Consider the following 20,336-nt stretch of genomic DNA (forward strand, 5'->3'; position numbering starts at 1 on the left):
ATCAATGATGCCCTGAGGAGCATGCAGTTATTTCGATTTTTTGATACGGAAGGAACTTGGCTGGTGAAGTGATTGCAAACATGACCTCCTGTTTGCTAATCTACCAAACATGTAATTTGTGAGAAGAAAACATGTCGAAAGGTGTCGCTCCTCTTGTGTGCGTGCGTGCGTGGCCCTCCAACTCACTCGTAATGCTCGGAAAGCCCAATTACAGTCATCAACGATGACTTGTCGAGTGTGAACGGAGGTCAAGGCATTTCCAAACAAGGTTGAGGGACCTCCGACACGCCTTTTGTTCCTTCCTTCCTTCCTTCTTTCCTTCTGTCAAAGTTTGACAAAGTTTGCTTGCAAGTCCTTTCACCAGGGGGTGCAAGCCAAACTTCACCAAAAGTCAAAGACTCGGGTGCCGTAACGGCTCCTTCCCCTCCCACCTGCCGGAAATAGCGGCGACGCAGCCAACATGGCGGCTCAAACAAACAAGGCGAGCGCTCGCCGACTGGCTGGCTGGCTGGCTGGCTGGCAAATTGAAATGTGACTCAGCGCCCGAGGTTGTGAAGGCAGCGGAATATTCAGCGTTACACACGCTTGCGCGTGCTAAGTGTCGCCGTGTAATTAATACGTCATTAACAGGCCACTGGAGTGGATTGAGAGTACGTCATGACTTTGCGTTCCGACGCACACACTTCAGCAGCTCATGGCACTTAAAGAGGAGAAAACACATTGGGATTCCTAGTTTTATTTCTTGATGAATCATACCCATTTGATATGTGTAAATAAATTGCGTGACAGACATTTTTGGGCCGCAGTGAAGTGTCAGCAGAGTGCATTGTGTCACTTGCTGTTTGAATGCATGCGTGCCTGCGTTTGCATGATTGGTGTGTGCGCCAGCCAGGTCAGGGCGCCCGCCGCTTGCGTCTCTGCCGGCTGATCATAATCAAGTTGTTAATTGTCAGCGTGTCGCTGTGATTGACGTCGGGCGTGCTCTTTTCCTTTGAAAGGCTGCTTTCACTTGATTTGATTTGCTCCTCTGCCTTTCTCCGCTTTGCCTGCGCTCTCTAAATGTTGCCCAGTCCTTTTTTCGTCCTGTAAAATTCACATTGTACTCCGACAACGTGCCTTTGAGGGAGGCCGAACGTTCCCGCCGGCTCGCGTCGCCGGGCCAGCCAGCCAGCCGCCGGCCGGTCGGCCTCATCCTCATGAAACATTTATCAGCCCGTTTTATGTCCTAATGATGGCGTTAGTGTTCCCCGCTGACTTGTGAAGCCGGGATTGGTCGGAATGGGATGGGGGCGGCCGGGAATCGGGACATGCTGTCACGTGATGCCAAAACATAGCTTCCTGCATTCCTCCTGGAACAACACGCACACACACACCAGGTATGACGAGGTCAAATCGACATCATACACCATCAGAATTTGAAGATAATAACATACGAGTTGATAGAATCCAATCGAATTGAATCGGATTGTATGGAAACGAATCGATTCGAATCAAATGGCTGACATTGTGGAGTTGAGGTGACTCGCGGAAGACGACGTTTCCAGGGAAGTGGAGCTCCTTGGCCAGGGAAAAGTTGGAAAAAAAACAAAAACACAGGCACAAATGGGACACATAAATTAGCATGACAGTCGCGCAAGTGTTGGAGGACGTTGACGCCACATGGACGCGCGCAGATCGGGCAACAACCAAAGTCTCCGTGCGGAATATTCTCGTCTTTCAGACAAAAGAAAATCAAATGTTTCCTTCTGAGCACCAACGACCCATCTTTTATTTGCGTGTCGACCTTGTTAGGCGTTGTTCAATAAGTGCACGGGAAGCCAGCGCTCGCTCATTCGGGCAATTTGACGAGTTGCGTGAGCCACTTGGATACGCTGTCTGAACTAGTTGAGGTCATCGCTGAACAGTAGACTTTGGATGAAGAGGACGGTGAAGCAGTGGGAGCATATGTTGACCTTTCCCTCATTAAAAATGGAGAAGCTGACATGTGATACCGCCACGAAGCAACCTCACTCGCTCGCTCGCTAGGTCTCTCTCTCCCTCGCTCTCTCCCCTCCACTCTCTCTCTCCCCCTCGCTCTCCCCTCTGTCTGTCTGTCTGTCTGTCTGTCTGTCTGTCTGTCTGTCTGTGTGTGTGTGTGTCTCTTGCCTTCATCTTCTTCACCGTCCCCCCCCCCCCCCCCATCCCCCCTCCTCCTCTTGAGGCCTTTGACAGGTCACATAAAAGTCTTTTGTGTCAACATCAGGGCGCTGACATGACAAATGTGACATGAGAAATGTGCTCGCCCGCCCGCCCGCCGCTATCTCCTCATCACAAAGACAAGAGACCGAAAGAGAGAGAGAGAGAGCGGGCGAGGGAGGGAGGGAGGAATTAAGTCCAGGGATTAAGATCTCGGAGCTTTCTTCACCCCCGCGCCACATTCCAATTGTTCTTAAAATATTTGGCAATGTCAATTAGTAAGTGAGCAGAGCCTCGCTGATGAACACAATTTTCCAGGCGGCTGAGCGCACTATTGTTGTGGAGCGAGCGCCACATTTCCGAGGTCATTATCATTCCCCGTTAGCCGTGCCCAGCTGCTCACCCCGCGCTCCAGCCAAACGCCCCCCCCCCCCCTCTTCACGCTCGCCGGTCCACCCATGGGGGAGCTCGCGAATAGCAAGGGAAGATGGGAAAGGTTGGTGAGCGTTTCACTCCGCTAGAGCGGCGTAGGAGCCTGAGAGCGATAGCACCGAATGGAACACTCTCGCTCCCTATCAGGGTCACGCGACTCCGAACTAATTGGGCACCCCGACCTAAATGTGTCCATGCCACGGCTACGTCATTTGTGGAGCTCCCATTCAAAGGTCCGGTCCAGCGTACGACGGCGCTCATGGGAAATGTAGTCTTTGCGCCCATCGGGAGCCTCCTCCTCCTTTTTCCCTTTCACTTAACGCAGCAAACTTTTCTCACGCTGGCTCGCCGCATGGCCTTTTTGCCTCCTACGTGCACGAGCGCGCCCGTGAGCGAGCGAGCGAGCGAGCAGCATCAAAGCTGCGCAGCTGCCAAGCGTCCCCGTCCCCTGTTAGCAGGCATCCAGCTGTCGGAGAATCTCCCGGTCCGTCGGCCGGCCGGCCTGCCTGCCGTCCTGCCTGCCTGCCTGCCTGCCGCCATATGGTGACGGCTGCTGTGTGAGACGCGGGCAAATGGCAAACTGGTAGATCTCGTCAACAGCGCTAACACGCGGCGTTTGCGCTGGAGACGGCCAAGCTGCTGTGGCGCAATTGTCCCGGTAGCCAACGAGGCTCACTTTCCATGCTCGGGTCGTGGTGCTTGCCACATCTGTCCTACTGCTCAGTGGTTTGGGACTGAAACGTGGTTCAATTCCTGAATGGCCTCTGGACTCGGCCCGCCCCTTTATTTGCTAAAGAAATGCTTCTTGACTCGGCTCTCTTTCCTTCTCTCGACTCGTTTCTGGACTTGATTCTACACTGGTGGACCCGCTGAAGTAAAAGCCAGCCCTGACTTTCTGCTCGACTTGGTTCTTGATTGGATCTGGACTCCATTCTTGAGCCGAGCTTGACATCATTAGCGGCGGCACACCCGTCATGATGTTTGGCTGAGTTGTTCTCGAGTCTGCTCTGGATTCCTTCCCGTTCCTTTGCGTCCTTGTCGATTGATTCTTGAGCCCGCTTTTGAACCCGCCGTCTTTGTCTCTCCATGTCCAAAGTTGAGACAACTGCGAGTGTTTTTGGGCTGGATCTCGACTTGGTTCTTAGGCTGCCCCTGAACTTTAGTCTGAACTCAGTTCACGCGATCGTTTTGCTGAAGCGGGAGAGACTGACGAAACGTGATTGTAATTTTCCCGCGGATGATTACGCTATGAAAGCATCCGCCGTGTTTGGGACAAATGTCGTATGACACCTTGTCAAAAACTTTCTTTGTTGATCTCCCGGCGAGGAAGACGATGAGTTTGATGACGGATGACGATGGCGCCTCCTCGGTCTTCGGTCCTCGGGCGGGAGGATGCGACTTCGCCCATGGAGGAAAAGCAGCTATTTGTCGTCAGCCCCGCCCCGCCCCACTGTTGAAATATGACTTTGACCTGACAGAGAGAATTAAAAGTCTGCTAATGTCACGTGCTTTGATGGCTCGTCTCAATGCGGGCGGGCGGGCGGGCGAGCGAGCGAGCGAGCGGGCGGGCCGTCACTCTGGCAGATTTTTATCAACGGCAAGGTTATTACATTTCAACAATGTGACAATTAAAAATGCCTCCATCAACTTGAAAAGACCGCATGCAGAAGCCACGCAAATATTTTCAGCTTTTGTGTGGAATCAACTTTCTTCTCCTTGAAAACAGCAGCAGCTCCTGTCAGAACCTGTTGCCAGTCTCGCCATCCAGAACATCTTCAGCTTCTGTCACACATCATCAAGAAATCATCTCGCAAAATGCTCCTGACAAAGAAAACAACAAATCTTGCAAAATGCTCCTTACCAAGAAAAATCTCTCGTCTTTGAGCCAAAGGTTCTGAAAGTCCAAATCTGATGGCTGATGGCGTGCGTAAAGATTTCTCAGCCTTGTAAATCTAATTGCGCCGAGCAGGCAAAGTGCCGGAACGGCTCTTAAACGCGTCAGCCATCGACCCGAGCGGAGAATCCGACGGGCAAACTTTTGTCTTGACGTTGATTGGCGGGATAACTCGATCAAGATTAATTGATCAGAGGGCGGCGCTTCTGATCTGCTTTTAATCTCACCGGTTACCGTGGCGACGCAAGGGGGCTGAAGTTGGTTCAAAAGTCACTTGGCTTGACTTTTGCCCGCCCCCCTCCCTCCCCTCCCCGGTGCTTCGCCTCAGAGGATCTGCAGAGGAGATTTCAAAGGACTGCGAGGGGAGGGGTTGAGGGGGGGAGCTCAATTGTTTATCGATTTTATAATAGGCTTAGTGCAAGGAATAAAGCGGGAGCTGGCGGAGGGGCAAGGCGGCGGGCGACGTGGTCACGGCGAGGCGGCGTGACAAACAACAGGTAACGTAAACCCCGCGTTATTGCCTCCACTCCTGCTCGGCTTTCTGCGGGGGCATTGTTATCTCCCGCTTAAACCAGTAGCGACATAATCGCTGCGCTCATGAGCGGGGCGGGGCGGGGCACGGCCTGCCTGCCTGCCTGCCTGCCTGAAGCCCGCCTGGGAAAACGTTTCCGCCAGGAATGGCGCTTATGTCACCCGGGGTGCCGTCCATTATAGGCCAAAGCATTTACGTGGGGCCAATTAACAGCTCGGATGCTTCAACGAGAAAATGTTGAGAGAATAAAAGGACAGAATCAAAATGGTGGCACGGCGCGACCCCTGGAAAAGGTGGGCTTCCCAATGTGCCATCTAACGAGGCTTCCTATATGATATCTCCGGTCTTGGCTGTGATATATGGACGCTAACACTAATTAGCTCATTTTGTTTGGGGCGCAGCGCTCATTAAAAACCCAGTAGGGCCATTAAAGTTAGCGTCCCCCCCAAACCGCCGCCGCCTCGCCTTTAATAGCCGCTGCAGGTTGTTGATTTGTGGGATCGCTGTCGCTCGCCGTCACCGCTGCAATCCATCGCTCTTCCCGAAGCAAGATGAGCGGGGGGGTGGCGGGGGGCCTGTTCGTGAGCTTTGCGCGCCGGCGTCGCCGTAATGCCGACAAACCGGCGATTGAGCGCCATAAGGCGGCCTGCCGGGATTAGGCGAGCAGGTGTAGCACGGGCGCTAACAGATAGAGCACAAAGCCCGCTTGTCTGGTTTGCTCCCGGGGGGGCCCAAGCTTCCGATCTGCCAACGCGTTCCGGTGTGCAAACAAGACGACTGTCATCGTGTTTCAGTCTGCCGCTCGCTCGCTGGCTGGCTGGCTGGCTGGCTGGCTGGCTGGCTCGCTCCTTCAGGGCCGTGCCTAGCATGACAAATGCGTCCGAGCAGTCGGGTGTCACTTTTACCAAGCATCCGTTTGGTGGCGACCCACACGCCGCACGGTCAATCTGTACCTTTTGGTTTTGACAGCAAGTCTGCCATATTCTTTGAAACCCCATCAGAAACAAATCACGTTTTTCTTTCCAATGAAATAGGGAGACACGTGACTCTTTTTTTTTCCCGACGCCACTCCGTATGGTCTCAAATGACTGGCTAGCCGGCGGGGCCACGATTCCTTTCAAAGCCAATCGATGCTGATTGTCCTTTAACGCATTACGTACGCACAGTGGCTGCCATTCACGATGCGCAGCGGGCGGTCCGGCTTGTTCCGGAACATTCTGTGCCGATAAAAGGGTTGAAGAAACTGCGCTTGAAGGACAGATGATGCCGAAGGTTCTGGCGTCATCCGGCATGTGACCCGTCGGGCACATTGCGGCACGCAAGCTGTCGATCGCGTCGTGTCGGCCACGCGGCGGCCCGTGCGGCAGCTTTGGTCCTGGCGACACACGGAGGTCCGACTCGCCCTATTGACAGTCGTCACGGACCTTTGAAAGATGCCGGCCCCGCTCTGCTGCCAAGTGACATGGCCGACATTCTGCCACTGGTTTTGTCAGATCCAAGGCGGGCTTCATCTCCCGTGAGCGGGTGCGGGCCGGGCTGACCCGGGTCAGTAGCCGTGCGGCTGCCGTCTGCATCGGGACTCGCTCTGATGAGAAATTGTGATCCTTCCTTGTCAAGTGGCGCAGATGATCTCCTCGCGCCATGTTGTGCTCTTTATTTCCACACTGACCTCATTTGTGAGGACAATGACCCTCTTGACTTTGGGGATTAAGACATGAAACCTTTGTGGATTAATTAGCTCCCGAGCTGAATTCATTTGCAAGCTCCGGCCGGGAGGATGTGTCATCGTTTCCCCCAGATAGATGTAGAAAATCCAAATGTCGGGCGGCCAGCTCGTCACCACTTCAACAGCGTGGCTCGCCGAGCCCAAGACGAGCGCTGGCAAGGCGGCGCGTGCAGAATGCGCTTTTGCCGGACTATCTTGAATCCGCCACGGCTGCGGGGCTGAGTCTGCGCGTTCCCGCCTCCGGATCTGCTCTTAAGCCGCTCGCTGCAGACAGCGCGGCGCCAATCGCGTTGTCTCGCTTGACGCGGTGACAAAGCTAAGTATTTGTTTTGCAACATGCGCTGCAATTGCCATTTGGATGCTTGACACCTTTTTTGTTTCTTTGCTTTTTAGCTTTTGCATGGGGCGGGGGGGGGGGGGCGTTCGCTGCGCTGCGCTGTGCTGCGCTGCTGGTGATTGGCCAATGTTTTGGTGTAAATTAGCCAAAGGGACGGATGGACGGCTGCCTGCTAGCCGCATAGGGTCCTTTGCGTCGGCCGGCGCCGCCGATCCAGCGTCTCCAACTTCCTGGGCCCGCACGTGGCCTTCCACTTTCCCATGCTCTCTTTCTTGTGGTCTACGCTTTGTCCGCATGCTGCTCTGATAAGCAAAGCCTTTGTTGCTCGCGTGGCTTCCATCCAGCCATCTCCTTCCCGAGGACTTGAGCTTTATCCCAAAGAGTCTGGTCCCTAGCGGCGCTCCTCATTCCTGCCGTCCGTCCGTCCTCGGTCTTAAGAAATGAGCCGGCCGGCCGGCGCTGCCAGGTGAGGTGTAATCGGGCCGCTGCAGGACGCTAAGCGCAAGCTATTCCCTATTGGACACGGGGATGAGGACCAGGCTGAGGGTGAGGCTGAGGATGAGGATGAGGAGGATGTCTCACGCAATCCTCAAGTCGTGATCCTCAATCCCGCCTGTTTTGCTGTGTCTTGACAAGGTGGGATTTGTCCTCGCTCCTTTTGTCTCTTCTCCCTCCGGCTCCTCGGTGTTCCTGGCTCGCCGAGAGAGGATGAGGAAAAGTTTTGCGTCGAGGAACTTTTTGGAGGACGTTTCTGGATTACGTTCACCAGGCTGCAAGCTGCTCACAGTTGGCAATGTGGCAACTTGTCAATGGGATCTATTTCCATGATCGGCATTTTTGTACCGGGCCCAAAAAGGCGGGGAGGGAGGGAGGGAGGGAGGGAGGGAGGGAGGAAGGAAGGAAGGAAGGAAGGAAGGAAGGAAGGAAGGAAGGAAGGAAGGAAGGAAGGAAGGAAGGAAGGAAGGAAGGAAGGAAGGAAGGAAGGAAGGAAGGAAGGAAAAAGTTCATCCGTCCTTCCGTTTTCTATACGATGATTTGCGCACGTGACAATTTGACCAAACAATGACCATGCAAAGTGAGATCCCGGCACCGGCTGGCCGGCCGGGAAGATGACGACATTAGAATGTCACCTGTCGGCGCCGGCCAGGCTCTCCTCGCTCAGCCTCGTGGTTGGACAGGTGAAGTTGCGTCATGGCCATCTGCAAAGCTGGCTCTCTGGTGGCTCAAGTTTGGGGCGTGGCGTGGCGTGGCGTGGCGTGGCGCAAACAACATTTGTCATTTCTGGCCGCCCATCCCATGGATGGCAAACTTGTTTCGACCTTCCTTTGGTGGCTTCTGCTCATCCCATTTTCATATTGTCCTATCCCTTGTCTGCTAGCAGACGGTATCGCCGTCACGGTCTCTTCCCGTCCCGAGACGCTCAAATTAACGTTCTTCTTGCTTTCTTTCTTTCTTTCTTGCTCGTGTTGAAAAGTCAAAAGCTCGTGGCGTGGCGTGCACGCAAGGCGCTTTTCTCCCACCTCGCCCGTCTTCCCGCGCACTCAGCGGGCTCTTGGAGTGGCTTCCGTGCGACAGAAGGCCTCGACGAGCGCCAGGCATCTTGATGATTTTCTGTTTTTTCGTCCCCCTTCCTCCCCCCTCGTCTTTTCTTCTATTGCCGGATGCCAAGCGCACAGCGAGGCCGTGCCTTTCGCCGTGTTGGCGTTTTGGGACGGGCGAGGATGAAGGTGAATTCAAATCTTGAATGACATGGTCCATCTACCCATTGACTTGGTGATTTCTTTCTTTTTTGATGGTGCAGGAACAGGGATCGTAAATGACCTTTGGGCTCAACTCCTTCATCTTTTAGAATTGGAACATCTGAAACATCTTAGCCTATCTTAGTTTCAGGTGTCCATCAACACGTATTCTCTCTCTCTCTCTCTTCCATGGCAGTGACCTCGAGGGAAATTCAAGAAAGTCACATTGTTTCCGTAATTGCCATCCAGAAGGATGGATTTCTGTCGTCCTGCTAATTGTTTTCTTTTCGGCATCAGCCGCTGACTGTGTGCTAATGTTCCTCCCTCCCTCCCTCGCTCGCTCCTTGCCTCCGTCACATCACAACACATGACTGGGTTTGTCTTCCAGGATGAAGGGGTGGGGGGGGATTTGGACTCAATCCGAGCTATCACATATCTGAGCATATTTCAATCCTAAATGAAGCATGTCACACCATAAAAAAAAAAAAGAGCCAAGCCTCTTTTCGCTTTAAAGGTCAGACATTAGTGCTGGTAAAAATTGATCTGTGGACTTGTGAATTTAGCCCCGTTGCGCCGGCTCCTTTGTAACGGAAGATGCGGCGGCGGGAAGCTTAACACGGCATTGTTTTGCTTTGACAGCGCCGCCGCACGAGCCCGTGCAGCTGTTCCCCTCGCGCACAATGGCAGATTAATTAACACAATCTTTCGGCGCTGGCTGAGGCTCAACGGCCAGGTCTGCTACGAGATAGATAGGTAAATCCCAAACAGCGCACGCGCTCGCTCGCTTGCTCCACCACCGCGGACGGACGGACGGACGGCCGGCCACGGGATGCGCCCGGGCCCCGGTCAGCTGGAGCCGTGAAATTAAGCTCGAATGAGGGGGAGGGAAGGCGGGCGCTTGTGTGTGTGTGTTAATTGCAGCGATGTTGGAATGCCTGAGAATGCGGGCTCAGGATATGAAGACAGATGAAAAGTGTGCAGCTGCAGAAGCACAATGCTGTGAAAGGCTCCTCCAAACAAATGGTTTCATTTCCTTCATTGAAAGAGACTCCAAATTGTCGCAGCTTCCCTTCCAGACCTTAAGGTGTCTCAGATGCTTCCAAAAAATTCCAATGGCCAGCCCCTAGGATGCCTTTGTCCAAAACGCCGCCTTTCCAAATGAGCCCGCACGTGTCTTTGTTGTCGACCAAAATGTCTACATTTTGATTATTTGTATATATGATTTCATATGACTATAAAATGGCTCCAGTCAAAATTAGCGTTGCTTTCCTTTTGCAGTGCGCCTCCTCCTCCATTTTGTGTGTGTGTGTGATTTGAGGAAAGCCATCAAGTGCGCAGTTCAGAGACGTGTCACAAAATGTCCTCTTGTACATTTGCGAGCGCATTCAAATGAGCCCGTTTGTGTGTGTTCCAATCAGCTCAAGCGCCTGAGCTGCCTGCCTGGGTGCCTGCGTGGCTGCCTGCGTGCGTGCGTGGCTGCGCGTGCAGGTGTCAGACGGCGGGCGGGCGGTCCAGGAAGTCTAATTAAGATTCCGCCGGTCAAGCCGTCTCTCTTACTTACTGTGCGTGCTGACATTTGCAAGTGTCTATTATGGCGGCGGGCTTTCAGGTGCAATGCTGTGTAAATGGCAAGTGGGTCACATGATGTATCTTTGACACACTGGTGTCCATCATCGTGGTGTCCAAATGATTAGCGCCACCATCTTTTCCCCATTGATCATACGGCCTCGCGTCCTTGCCATTAGCCCGCCTCCCGTCTCCTTGCTTTTATTTTTTATTTGGAGTGTTTTGCCCCCCCCCCAACGTGACCGCACTTTGTCAATACTTTACCCTTGGCCCCCTCCGCCGGTGTTGATATAATGATCACTTAACAGTCAAGAGTAAGGCGAGGAGGAAATTAGGGCGGCGGCAGTGGCGGAGAGGACAACAACAGCCGAGCAATTATGTTTTCTTTCAGGGCCCACGTTCTCGCGTTAATGAAATCCCTTATCGGCGAGGAAGGGGTGCGAGGAGTCGGAAGGGGGGGGGGAGGGTATACAGGTGCAACAAACCTTCCTCCTTCATTTATCTTATTCTGGGAAAAGAACAAAAGCAGCCGTGAGGAGGAGGCAGAGATAATAGAAGGGCGGGCAACAAGTGGGCAACGCCGCCGCCGCCGCCGCCGCCGCTCGCTAATAAGACGCAAAACAAAGGCAAGCAACTCCTTGATTTGGAGTTTTCTGGGGGATTGAAAAAAAGCTTCATCCGTTCAAAGGAATGTCTTCATGGAGACCAATGTTTTTGTCAATCCACGTTCCATTCAAAAATGCTCTTTGCACACATTTGACCCTTCAAACTCAAAACTGGATTGGCATCGTGAACTTCAGCCTGGTTCCGTGCAGACTCAGTTATTATTTCCAAAAAACGGTGACCGCAGACCCTTGTCTTGGATCTAAACGTGCGTGCGCGCGCGTGTTCTTTAGCATCCGGCTAAAGGACAAATCGAAGATTGTGTGCAGGCTAACATTTGAATTGTTTGCTCTTGTAGCAAACGTTTGGCCTTTTGCGGCTCGGCGGAAAAAGTCACAGAGACAAAGAGACCTCGTGAAATTCTTTCCGATCGTTTAGTCTGCCCGAGACGACATTTAATATTGAAATGTGATTCCTTTTTGTCTGCCTGTCAACAAACGGAAAGAACAGCACTCAAAATCAAACCAAAAATGTCTTTGCTTCAATGAAGATGAGCATTTCTCTTTTGGAAAAAGAGATGTCAAGTTGCCCAAAACTAAAAGCAAAAAGTGGTCCCGGGCTCCTCGCTCGCCCGCCGGCGCCATTGGACACCGCTAATATTCGCTGTGAGCTTCTCACCATCGCTGACGTGAGAGAAGACCATCTGACTGGTAACACATCTGTGGGGGGGGGGGGGCTGGCCCGGGGGGGCTGGCCCCAGTTAGTGGCGTTTAATGACCCATTTCCGCCATCGGCAGTTAAGCCTCCGTCAAGGTGGAGGGGTCCGGGGGCTCACACGCAGGGACTAATAGATAGCGACGGGCTAGCAGGCGGCAGCAAATCAAAGGTGATTTTCCCAGCAGGAAAGCACAAAGAAAGAAAGCGGCTTCAAGCATCAATTGAGCAGGTGGATCAATGAACTTTATAGGTCAAGTAACTGGAGTGGAGCGCCAACGCCCCATCGCTCGCTCGCTCGCTCGCTCGCGCTGAGGTGAGGCCAGGCCAGGCCAGGCCAGGCCAGGCGACACCACAACACCAACAGCAGGCTGAGATTGAATTGGTTGGATTTCAATAGCCTCAGTTGTCTTCCAAAGTTGGGATGGGTTCATTTACAAAAACATAGCATTTGTCTTGGAGCCCAATGTTGCTCGCCGTTGACATCTTTTCTAATTGGCCTCTTCATGACTTGGAAAAAAAGGCAATTGAGGAAAAGTTCCGCTTGAACCTTTCCTTTCCTCAACTCGAAAAACATGACCATTCTTGTTGGCAAAGAATGTCCAATTCATTTCAGTGACAAACTAATAAACCCAAACGCACATCGTGCAGGTTGCGCAGTAGAAGAAATATTTAAAATTTAAGATGTGATTGTGTGTGTGTGTGTGTGTGGCAGCGGAAAAATAAGGTTAATGGTTTCTAATTATTTAAGAGGACAGCGCGCGCGTGTGTTGGGTGGGCAGCGGGTAAGAAGGGGGCAGTCTATTAATAGTTGAGTCATCAGCGCCTCAATGTTCAGAAATGGCAAATTGTTAGATCCCCAATGGTGATTATTACTTGCTGTCAATGACCTTCATAACAAATTAAAATGATGCGTGTGGGACAGAGCGTGCTCTTTAATGGGCAGACTCTGCATGCGTCACACAATGGCTGAAGGCAGGCCTGCAGGGTTGAAGCGTTTCCTCAGCATGCCAGCAAGACCTCGCTTGTTGTTTTCCAAACACTTTATGGCATCAAAGAGGAGGAGGCGAGCTGCTGGGAAATGACCTTTGTGGCAGCACACAAACCTGTTGTAGGAAATGACGTGCTTGACGATTGTTGATTGTCAAAAAATTCTTTTTTGGGGCTGAAGATTGCCACGCTGGCAATGCGCAGGTCTTTTTGCTTTTGGATTGTCCATTGAGTTGAAGATGTTGCCCTCAAAGCGACACACTTGCTGCTTTTCACACCCGGCGGCGCATGCTATTGGTGTGTGTTTGCCATATAAATCTTTGGATTTCAATTTCCAAGACATTGGACAAGTTCATAGAAGAGGAGAAGCGACGCGTCCTTGCTCCTCGGATTTACTGCCGGGCCATGCCGCACGTGCACGCGCACCTCCCCGCTACATGTGGCCACGTAGCAAGCAAACGTGACAGCTTGATCGATCTCCCGCGCCCGTTGATCACGTGGCTTAATTGTGTCACGTGGAGGGCGTAGGGGCCGAGTTGAGTGGTGGCGCCGCGTCTGGGGTCATTGGGGTCAATGGGGTCAATGGGGAAAGCTCAGGGAAGGAAGTGGACTGCGAGCTCAAGGGCCTTTTTTCCAATGGCGTGCGTGCATGGGCTTCCTTTTGCTTTCCTCTTCTTGCCAGCCAAAGGCGAACGGGAGACGACACCTCGTCATCCTTCATTCACGCTAACCACACAACCTGCTGCCAACACAGACCGAGAGGGCGGCGTGATGAATGTGCACGTGTGCGTGCGTGCGTGCCTGCGTGCGTGTGTGTACAAACACATTAGCAATTGATCTTGCCTTGACGTCCTCCAAAAGAAAGACTTCTGCTCCCATCTGCCTCCATCCGCGTACATTTGAACAGTGGCGTATCATCCACAGCCTCTCCACAGGGCCACAGATCATCATGCGCCAGCCAATGATAAAGTTAGTGAGATGTCAGGTTGGAGTGCACGCACGCCCGTGTGTGTGTGTGTGCGCCTGCGTGCGCTCCCAGTGCTCTTTGAAGCCTGAAAGAGTGTCGGCAAAGGCGGCGGGGAAACAAAGGTGGGTCGGTGCCAGGGAGAAACTTACGGCAGCGCTCCCCTCTCTTCCTCGCCTCGCCTCGCCTCGGTCCTTCTGGTGGGGAGGGGGTGCTTGGGGCTTGAAACACCTCCAATAGAAGGGAAGAAGGAATGGGGATTGCCAATTGGAGTGATGATGAAGTGGATCAAATTCATAATGTTTGTATGCTTTTCAATTGATGCATGCATTTCTTTGGACTGAAAAACAGATTGTAATTTTTAATGTGCAACTATGCTGACACTCAATGCAAGTCATCAATATATATCATATTTATTGATTCATTCATTTCAATGATTATTACTATCTGAGATACATCTTGCATTTTAGCATTTGTATTTCATCATCATTTCATAATTTATCCTTATTTGGAAATATGTTTGGCTCCATAGAATAGTTACTGTTATTGTACACCTTATTTCTAATTTCATCTGACTATTCTAGAATGTATCATTTGAAGAATTCATCTCTTCATTGATAACGTACAACAGTTAAAGTCAAGCGAATGACAAAACTCGCAATTGCTGGCTCATACAAGTGTCAAAAGAAGTGAAGCAGCAGCTCCATCCAAAACACGTTCCACAAGACCAGAAGTGTGTGTCTTTCATCACATTGCTGCCCCCCTCAACAAAAATGTGTTCTTTTGTCACGCTGTTGCGGCTCCGGCTAATAAATATAAATGTTTGTGATTAGCATCTCGGTGGCACAGGTGCACGTTTGTCGTCGGGCGAAGGCTCCTTCATTAATTTCCCGCCACGGAAAACGTAGCGCCGGCCGTGCCGCACCGGCCGAGGTGTCCGAATCGCTGACAAATGAACTGGCACATTGTTCATGTGCGCCACCGAGGAAGAAAAACACACCCAAAAAAAATCACTTCAAACAGCCTACAGGTGCTCAGATTTATGGTTCTAAAGTGGCCCTTAAGGGCTGGCTCTCATTTTGCGTTTTATTCATACCACAGAAAACAACAAACTCAAAAAGTTGCAGTCAAGTTTGTCACCCTTTGTGCTTCAATGTTTAGAACCGCACTGGAGCGCTCATGCTATTTGTTAGCGCCTCTATTAAGCCAAATGGACAGCCATCTTGTAAGAGGGGGTGCACACTTTTGCAAAAAGCTTCAAAACCAAATTCGATTGAGTTGTACGAAGGCGGGTCACGATGGTGGTGGAAAATGTTTTTTTTTTATATATATCTGAACAGGGTGTGTAGACTTTCTATCAAAGAGTAGCTCCACTTTTGGGGAACGTGGCGGGCGATAATGTGACATCCGTTTGGAATGGCGTTTTTGGAGACTGCGGCAGGCAAAGGGAAGAGCAAACAAAGGCACCACAAATCAAGTGCGCCTCAAAATGGGTCGTTTTTCACGAGCTGCAAAAATGTTTTATTAAGGGAGGAGGAGGCGGGAGGGGGGGGGGGGGGGGTGCAGCGCGGTGGTGGGGGGCGAACACCTGCCTTAAAATGTCGTCTCAACATCTCCCGAATGCCATTTTGCTTAATTGACTTGGAAATGGCCCAAATGTATTGCTGAGTGCGGTCTAATTAATATTAATAATAAATGCCATTATTAACATCAAAGAACATCTGGTGCCCCTGTTTACCACCGCGCCAGCGTTCTGTTTTCATCTCGCACAAAACAACAACGTGCCTTTATTTCCATTTATTTGCTCACTTCTCTTTTTGTTCTAGTAGTAGTTTTGATGCCAGTCTTGGCTGTCTTCCCGCGAGGTCAACCGGGAAGCGGCAGCGGCAAACGGACGTCAGCCGCCCGCCGTGTGAAATTTGGAAGCCCCCCCCCCCCCCCGCCCCCTCCACTTCTTCTTGTCTGCCTTCTAGTTGTCGCGATACCTCCGAGACTCGTCACATCCCCCGCGGCGGTGGTGGCAAAATATAGATTAAAAAAAATGAATAAACATCTGCAGCTTGACACCGACTCCTGGAAGTTTTGACGTTAATGGATGTCGTCAGCAAGACGGTGACACTCGGGAAGATGCACGAGGGGACACCGTGTCCTCGTTCGGCACGTTCCCGTTGCGCTCTTGTTAAGCGTTCATCGCAAGAACCTTCCGAATAAAATTGCGACATTCGCAACTGAAGGATTCCTTTTTTTGTTTGTTTTTCTGCTCTCGGCCATTGTGCGCAAAACGGTGCTTGGTCCCAGCTTGAGTAAAAAAGAAACACGGACGTCAACGGTTGACTTCGTGGCCTAGCAAATTGTGGATTTGAGCGCCACGGCGGCGGGACACATCCCGTGCGGCCGACCGACCGACAAGCGGCAAAGGTGCCTGCCGAAGACTTCCCTGTCAGCTAGTAAACGTGCAACTAATGCGGCGGCGTTTAATGATAATTGTTGTTTGCTTAATAAATTCCGTGCGCGCACATCGGCGGGAATGTCGGCGTCAGCAGTGTAACTAAACCTCAAATTGATTAACTCGCACACCGACCGCACAGCCGTGGCTGGCAGGGCTCCAAATCAAAAGAAGCCCGTCCGCGCGCGCGCGTGCGTGCGTGTGCACGCGTGTGTGCGTGCGCGCGCGCGCGCGCGTGAGGCCGGATGGTGTTGTGTTGCTCCGGCGTAAGGAAAGAAAGTCCCGGCGGGCCCATTTTTAAAAGCCTAATGCCTTTCAAATGATGTCATCACATTTTAGCTGCCACCCCCACACCCTCCTCATTTCTGCCCCACATCACCCGCCCCCTCCCCTCTCCAATTTTGGGGCCGGTCACATGATGCATTAGAATAATGGACTGGCAAGAAGCACGCAAACATTTTAGTCGTCTTTTTTTTTGGGGGGGGGGGGGGTTGTTTACGACGCGTCGATTTCCTGAAAGTGATACGACGGCCGTCGTAGGCGCTCCGGCTTCAGGAGAGAGGACGCCGCCATTACGGCACGATCATTTTCTCGTTTGCGTGTTTTGACACGCAAATGTCGTCGTTGACATTCTCGACCGAGAGCTGAACGAAAGGACCCCTCGCGCGGCGTCACGGCCGACGTTAGTGACAAAGACAAAAGTTGGACACAAATGGCGCAGCAGCACACGCAGCCAATAGAAAAGCGTATCCTTTGCGGGCATCCAGCGCGTCTTTGCGTATTTACACGACAGAAACGGTTCAATTGTTTCCACTTTTATAGCGTAGCGTAGCGTCTCCCAAATAAGGCCATTTTGAACTCAAGTCCATTTGAGCAACGGTGCATTGTGAATTGAAAATGGTGTCCAATTTCCCCATTCCTATTGGAAGGGACACTCTCAAAAGTCCTATTTCCTGCTCTCTTTGAATGAGGGCTGGGTGTGGTTGCACAGTGGCAGCTCTCCATCAATTTCTTTCTATATTTGTCAGTCAGTCAGTCAGTCAGTCAGGATGCCTTGCTGTCCCCGCGCTGTCGGGCGGGCAGGGAGGCAGGGAGGAGGCGACGCGGAGGGGAAGTGCGGCCGACAGCCGGCGGAGTGACTGATACTCAGCCTGCCTCCCAGATGGCCCGTTCAACTCTGCTCCAATCTGATCCGGGAGCCTTTGTTCTGGCATGTTCCATTACGCCGCCGTGACACCAGTAAAGGCAGAGGGGAGAGGAGCTGCTCTCAGATCAGATACACTTGAATTAAACATGCCTCCCTCCCTCCCTCCCTCCCTCCCTCTCGTTCGCTCTCTCGCTCCTCCGCGCCTTCCACGCACACACTCAGATGATAAATTCATCGCATTTTAACATTGATGGAATCAAAGAATGTTGCATTTAAAGATCCATTCATGTGTTTGGAATCTAAGTGTGAGAACGCACGCGTAGGATTGAAAGAAGGGATGTCAGACGAGCCATCAAATTTGTACGAAGCTGTCATTTATTCCAGCGTCGAGACGAAAGATGCGCTCAATCACACCTTCAACTTTGCCAACGTTGCACCGTACCGTACAGGTATGGATCGATAAGAACAAAGTAGGAGACAAAGCACTTTGTCCTCTCAAGTGGCGCAAAGCTGCCATCTACAGGCATCTCTTTGTCATCATCGTTGCGAATCCAAACTCCTACTGATGAGCGAAGCTAGCTAGCGTTCACGGTAGATAAAGTAGCCGGACACCTACATTATGGAAAGGGCCAAAATGTTTTGGCATTTTGAAAACCTTAACTACGGTCAATTTCAGGCCCTACACAAAGGCAGGCGCGGTTGGGCGGCCTGGCGGCGTCGGCTTGACTGCCATTTGAAATGCTGCTGCTCTTTGGCGTATTTGCGCGCCCGCCGCTAATCAGACAGTCAGTCAACATTTTGAATGGCCGTCCAAACACGTCTTATCTGATGAGCGCGCGATTAAAGCCGGGCGCGCCAGACGTCGGTCGACCTTTAACGAGCCGCTCGCCGTACGCCGCGCGTTAACGCCTCCGACAGCTCGCCCGCTTTGCATAGACAAGAAACGGGGAAAAGCGGGCGGATCGATATCGCCGGAAGATGCCTGGTCCGGCCGGCCGACCGACCGACCGACCGACGGCGTGTGAGCGACGGGGCCTAATATACGAGGTGACCTTCAAAATGTCATAAATGTGTTGTGCAATAAAGTGTCAATATTTGTGGTTCTGCGCCGCGCCGTGACTTTTACAGTAATTGGAACGGCCACATTAAAAGAGACGGATCGGTCGACTGATTAAAGACACGCGCACGTCGCTACCTATAGGCCAACACGCACGCACGCACGCACGCACCACGCAGTTTCCTGTTAAATCAGACACCTTGTGGAAAAGTGGCTTGATCCAAATCGTTGCATACTGTCTTGGAGTCGGGCAAACGATGTCAACGTCAGCTGACGTGACAATTTGGATGGAGGCGTGGCAAGTGTGACGTCACGTATCCAAACAGGTGAATTTTTCACCAACGCAAATGTGGGGCTCCCCTTGAAGTCTAGGCAGCAGCGTAGAAATCCAGGACACGCTCTTCCTCCGTTCACACTGGAGCATGTGTTTGCGCAGCCTGGCTGGTGGCATGTTTTGGATTTTTTAATCTGGCCTCCATCTGCGCGGGGCAGGTGGGCGAGTGTCTGCCGCAACGGCGAGCGAGCGAGCAAGCGGGCGGGCGGGCGGGCGGCGCGTGCCAAAAGCCGATGTGTAGATGTGTGGCAGCGACCGCTGGAAATATGTTTGCGAGACGGCACGACGGGGCCACAGTATGGTGCCCGGCCTCGAGGGGGTTCCTGGCGTCTCCATCCAGTTGGGCCGCATGTGTTTGGTGCTTTTTAACCGCCGAGGTCGGTGCGCGCATGCGGGTCGGCTTTTGTCGCGTTTGCTTTTTTGGAGTAGCGGCCGGCCCATGGCTCAACGTGGCAATTCCGTTTTCGACGTGTTGTTGTTGTTGTTGTTGTCGTTGAACACCTGCCGCTCACCTGCTGGGCTCTGTGTGAACTGCGGCAGAGGCCAAGGCGCTCGCTCTCGCAGACAGCAATTTTGCAGATTTTTTTTTTTTTTTTCTTGACTTGAGAATTCAAAGCTAATTATATCCTTTCGGCAGATTTTGGAGGAGCCAGATGCAGCCTTTTGATTTGTTAAAAGCGCTGCTCTTCTTTCCTCCGCTTCCCTTTGTGTCCGCCTCCGATTGCCGAATGTTCTGGCGTGTTATTGTGTGTGACCCGCTGACTTGACTCTTTCCATTTTGTCCACCGGCGAGTGAGCGAGCGTGAGGTGAGGCACGGCGCAGAAGAAAGAAAAAAAAAAACAGCATTGTGCGACGGTCGTGGCGGCCATCTTTGATCAAATCATCGCAAACGTTCCGAATTTGGGACCACCGAGACGGGGCCTCGAGTCTTTGTGAAGGTGTGGACGAGTTTCCACCACGGGTGATTTGCGCCGGCGTCGTCTGTCTGCCGTTAATTTGTCCCAGATGTTCAAATGAGGTTTTCGTGTCACATGACTTGTCGACGACGCTCAAGCCGTTTGTGGGTAATTTTAATTGAGCGACTCGACGCGTGTTTCCCGGGCTCCCGGCCGGCCGGCCGGCGTAACGCCGCTCGCACGATGCCGCTGTCAACGTCGGAGGCGATTGCGTTGATAACAGACGCGGCGTCGCACTAAAGCGCCGGCGTCATCGATTTTTATTTTTTTCTTCTTCTCAACGGCGGGTGAAAAGCGTTATCACCCCGTCATATCTGTGACAGCGAGCTGTCACAATCAGCTGGCGGCGCCAGGGAGAAAAATCCCGTCGTGCTGACACAGGCGAATCTATTTCTGTTGGTCGCCATTGTTCCTTCATCTTCGCCGCCGCGTGAGCGCGAATACAAACGGAAGGCGGTGGCAGAGGGAAACTTCCCATCGGCCGTATTACGATCTAGGAATCGTCGTTCAATGAACAAGCGTTCACTGACGATGCTACATGCTAATGCTGCGACTCTGCTTTTCATTCTTCGTGCTGCGGCAAGTGCGCCATTTGGTTGGATGAGATTTTACACGGCCACCGATTTGCTCGAGTCGTTTGCATTGGATTTTAATTTGGACAAGTTCCTTAATTATGCTTTCAATAGGGGACATTAGATGTGTGTGCGTGCTATCTTGCAGATC

General features: G+C 52.2%; 1 protein-coding gene across 4 annotated transcripts in view; it reads left to right on the forward strand.

Moving 5' to 3' along the window:
- znf536 (zinc finger protein 536) overlaps positions 1-20,336 on the forward strand; it is a 107,618-nt gene that overhangs the window by 61,259 nt on the left and 26,023 nt on the right. The gene's annotated exons all lie outside the window — the stretch shown is intronic.

The sequence above is a fragment of the Syngnathus leptorhynchus genome, chromosome 3 (genome assembly GCF_054491065.1).
Source record: "Syngnathus leptorhynchus isolate UIUO chromosome 3, UIUO_Slep, whole genome shotgun sequence".
NCBI classification, from domain to species: domain Eukaryota; kingdom Metazoa; phylum Chordata; class Actinopteri; order Syngnathiformes; family Syngnathidae; genus Syngnathus; species Syngnathus leptorhynchus.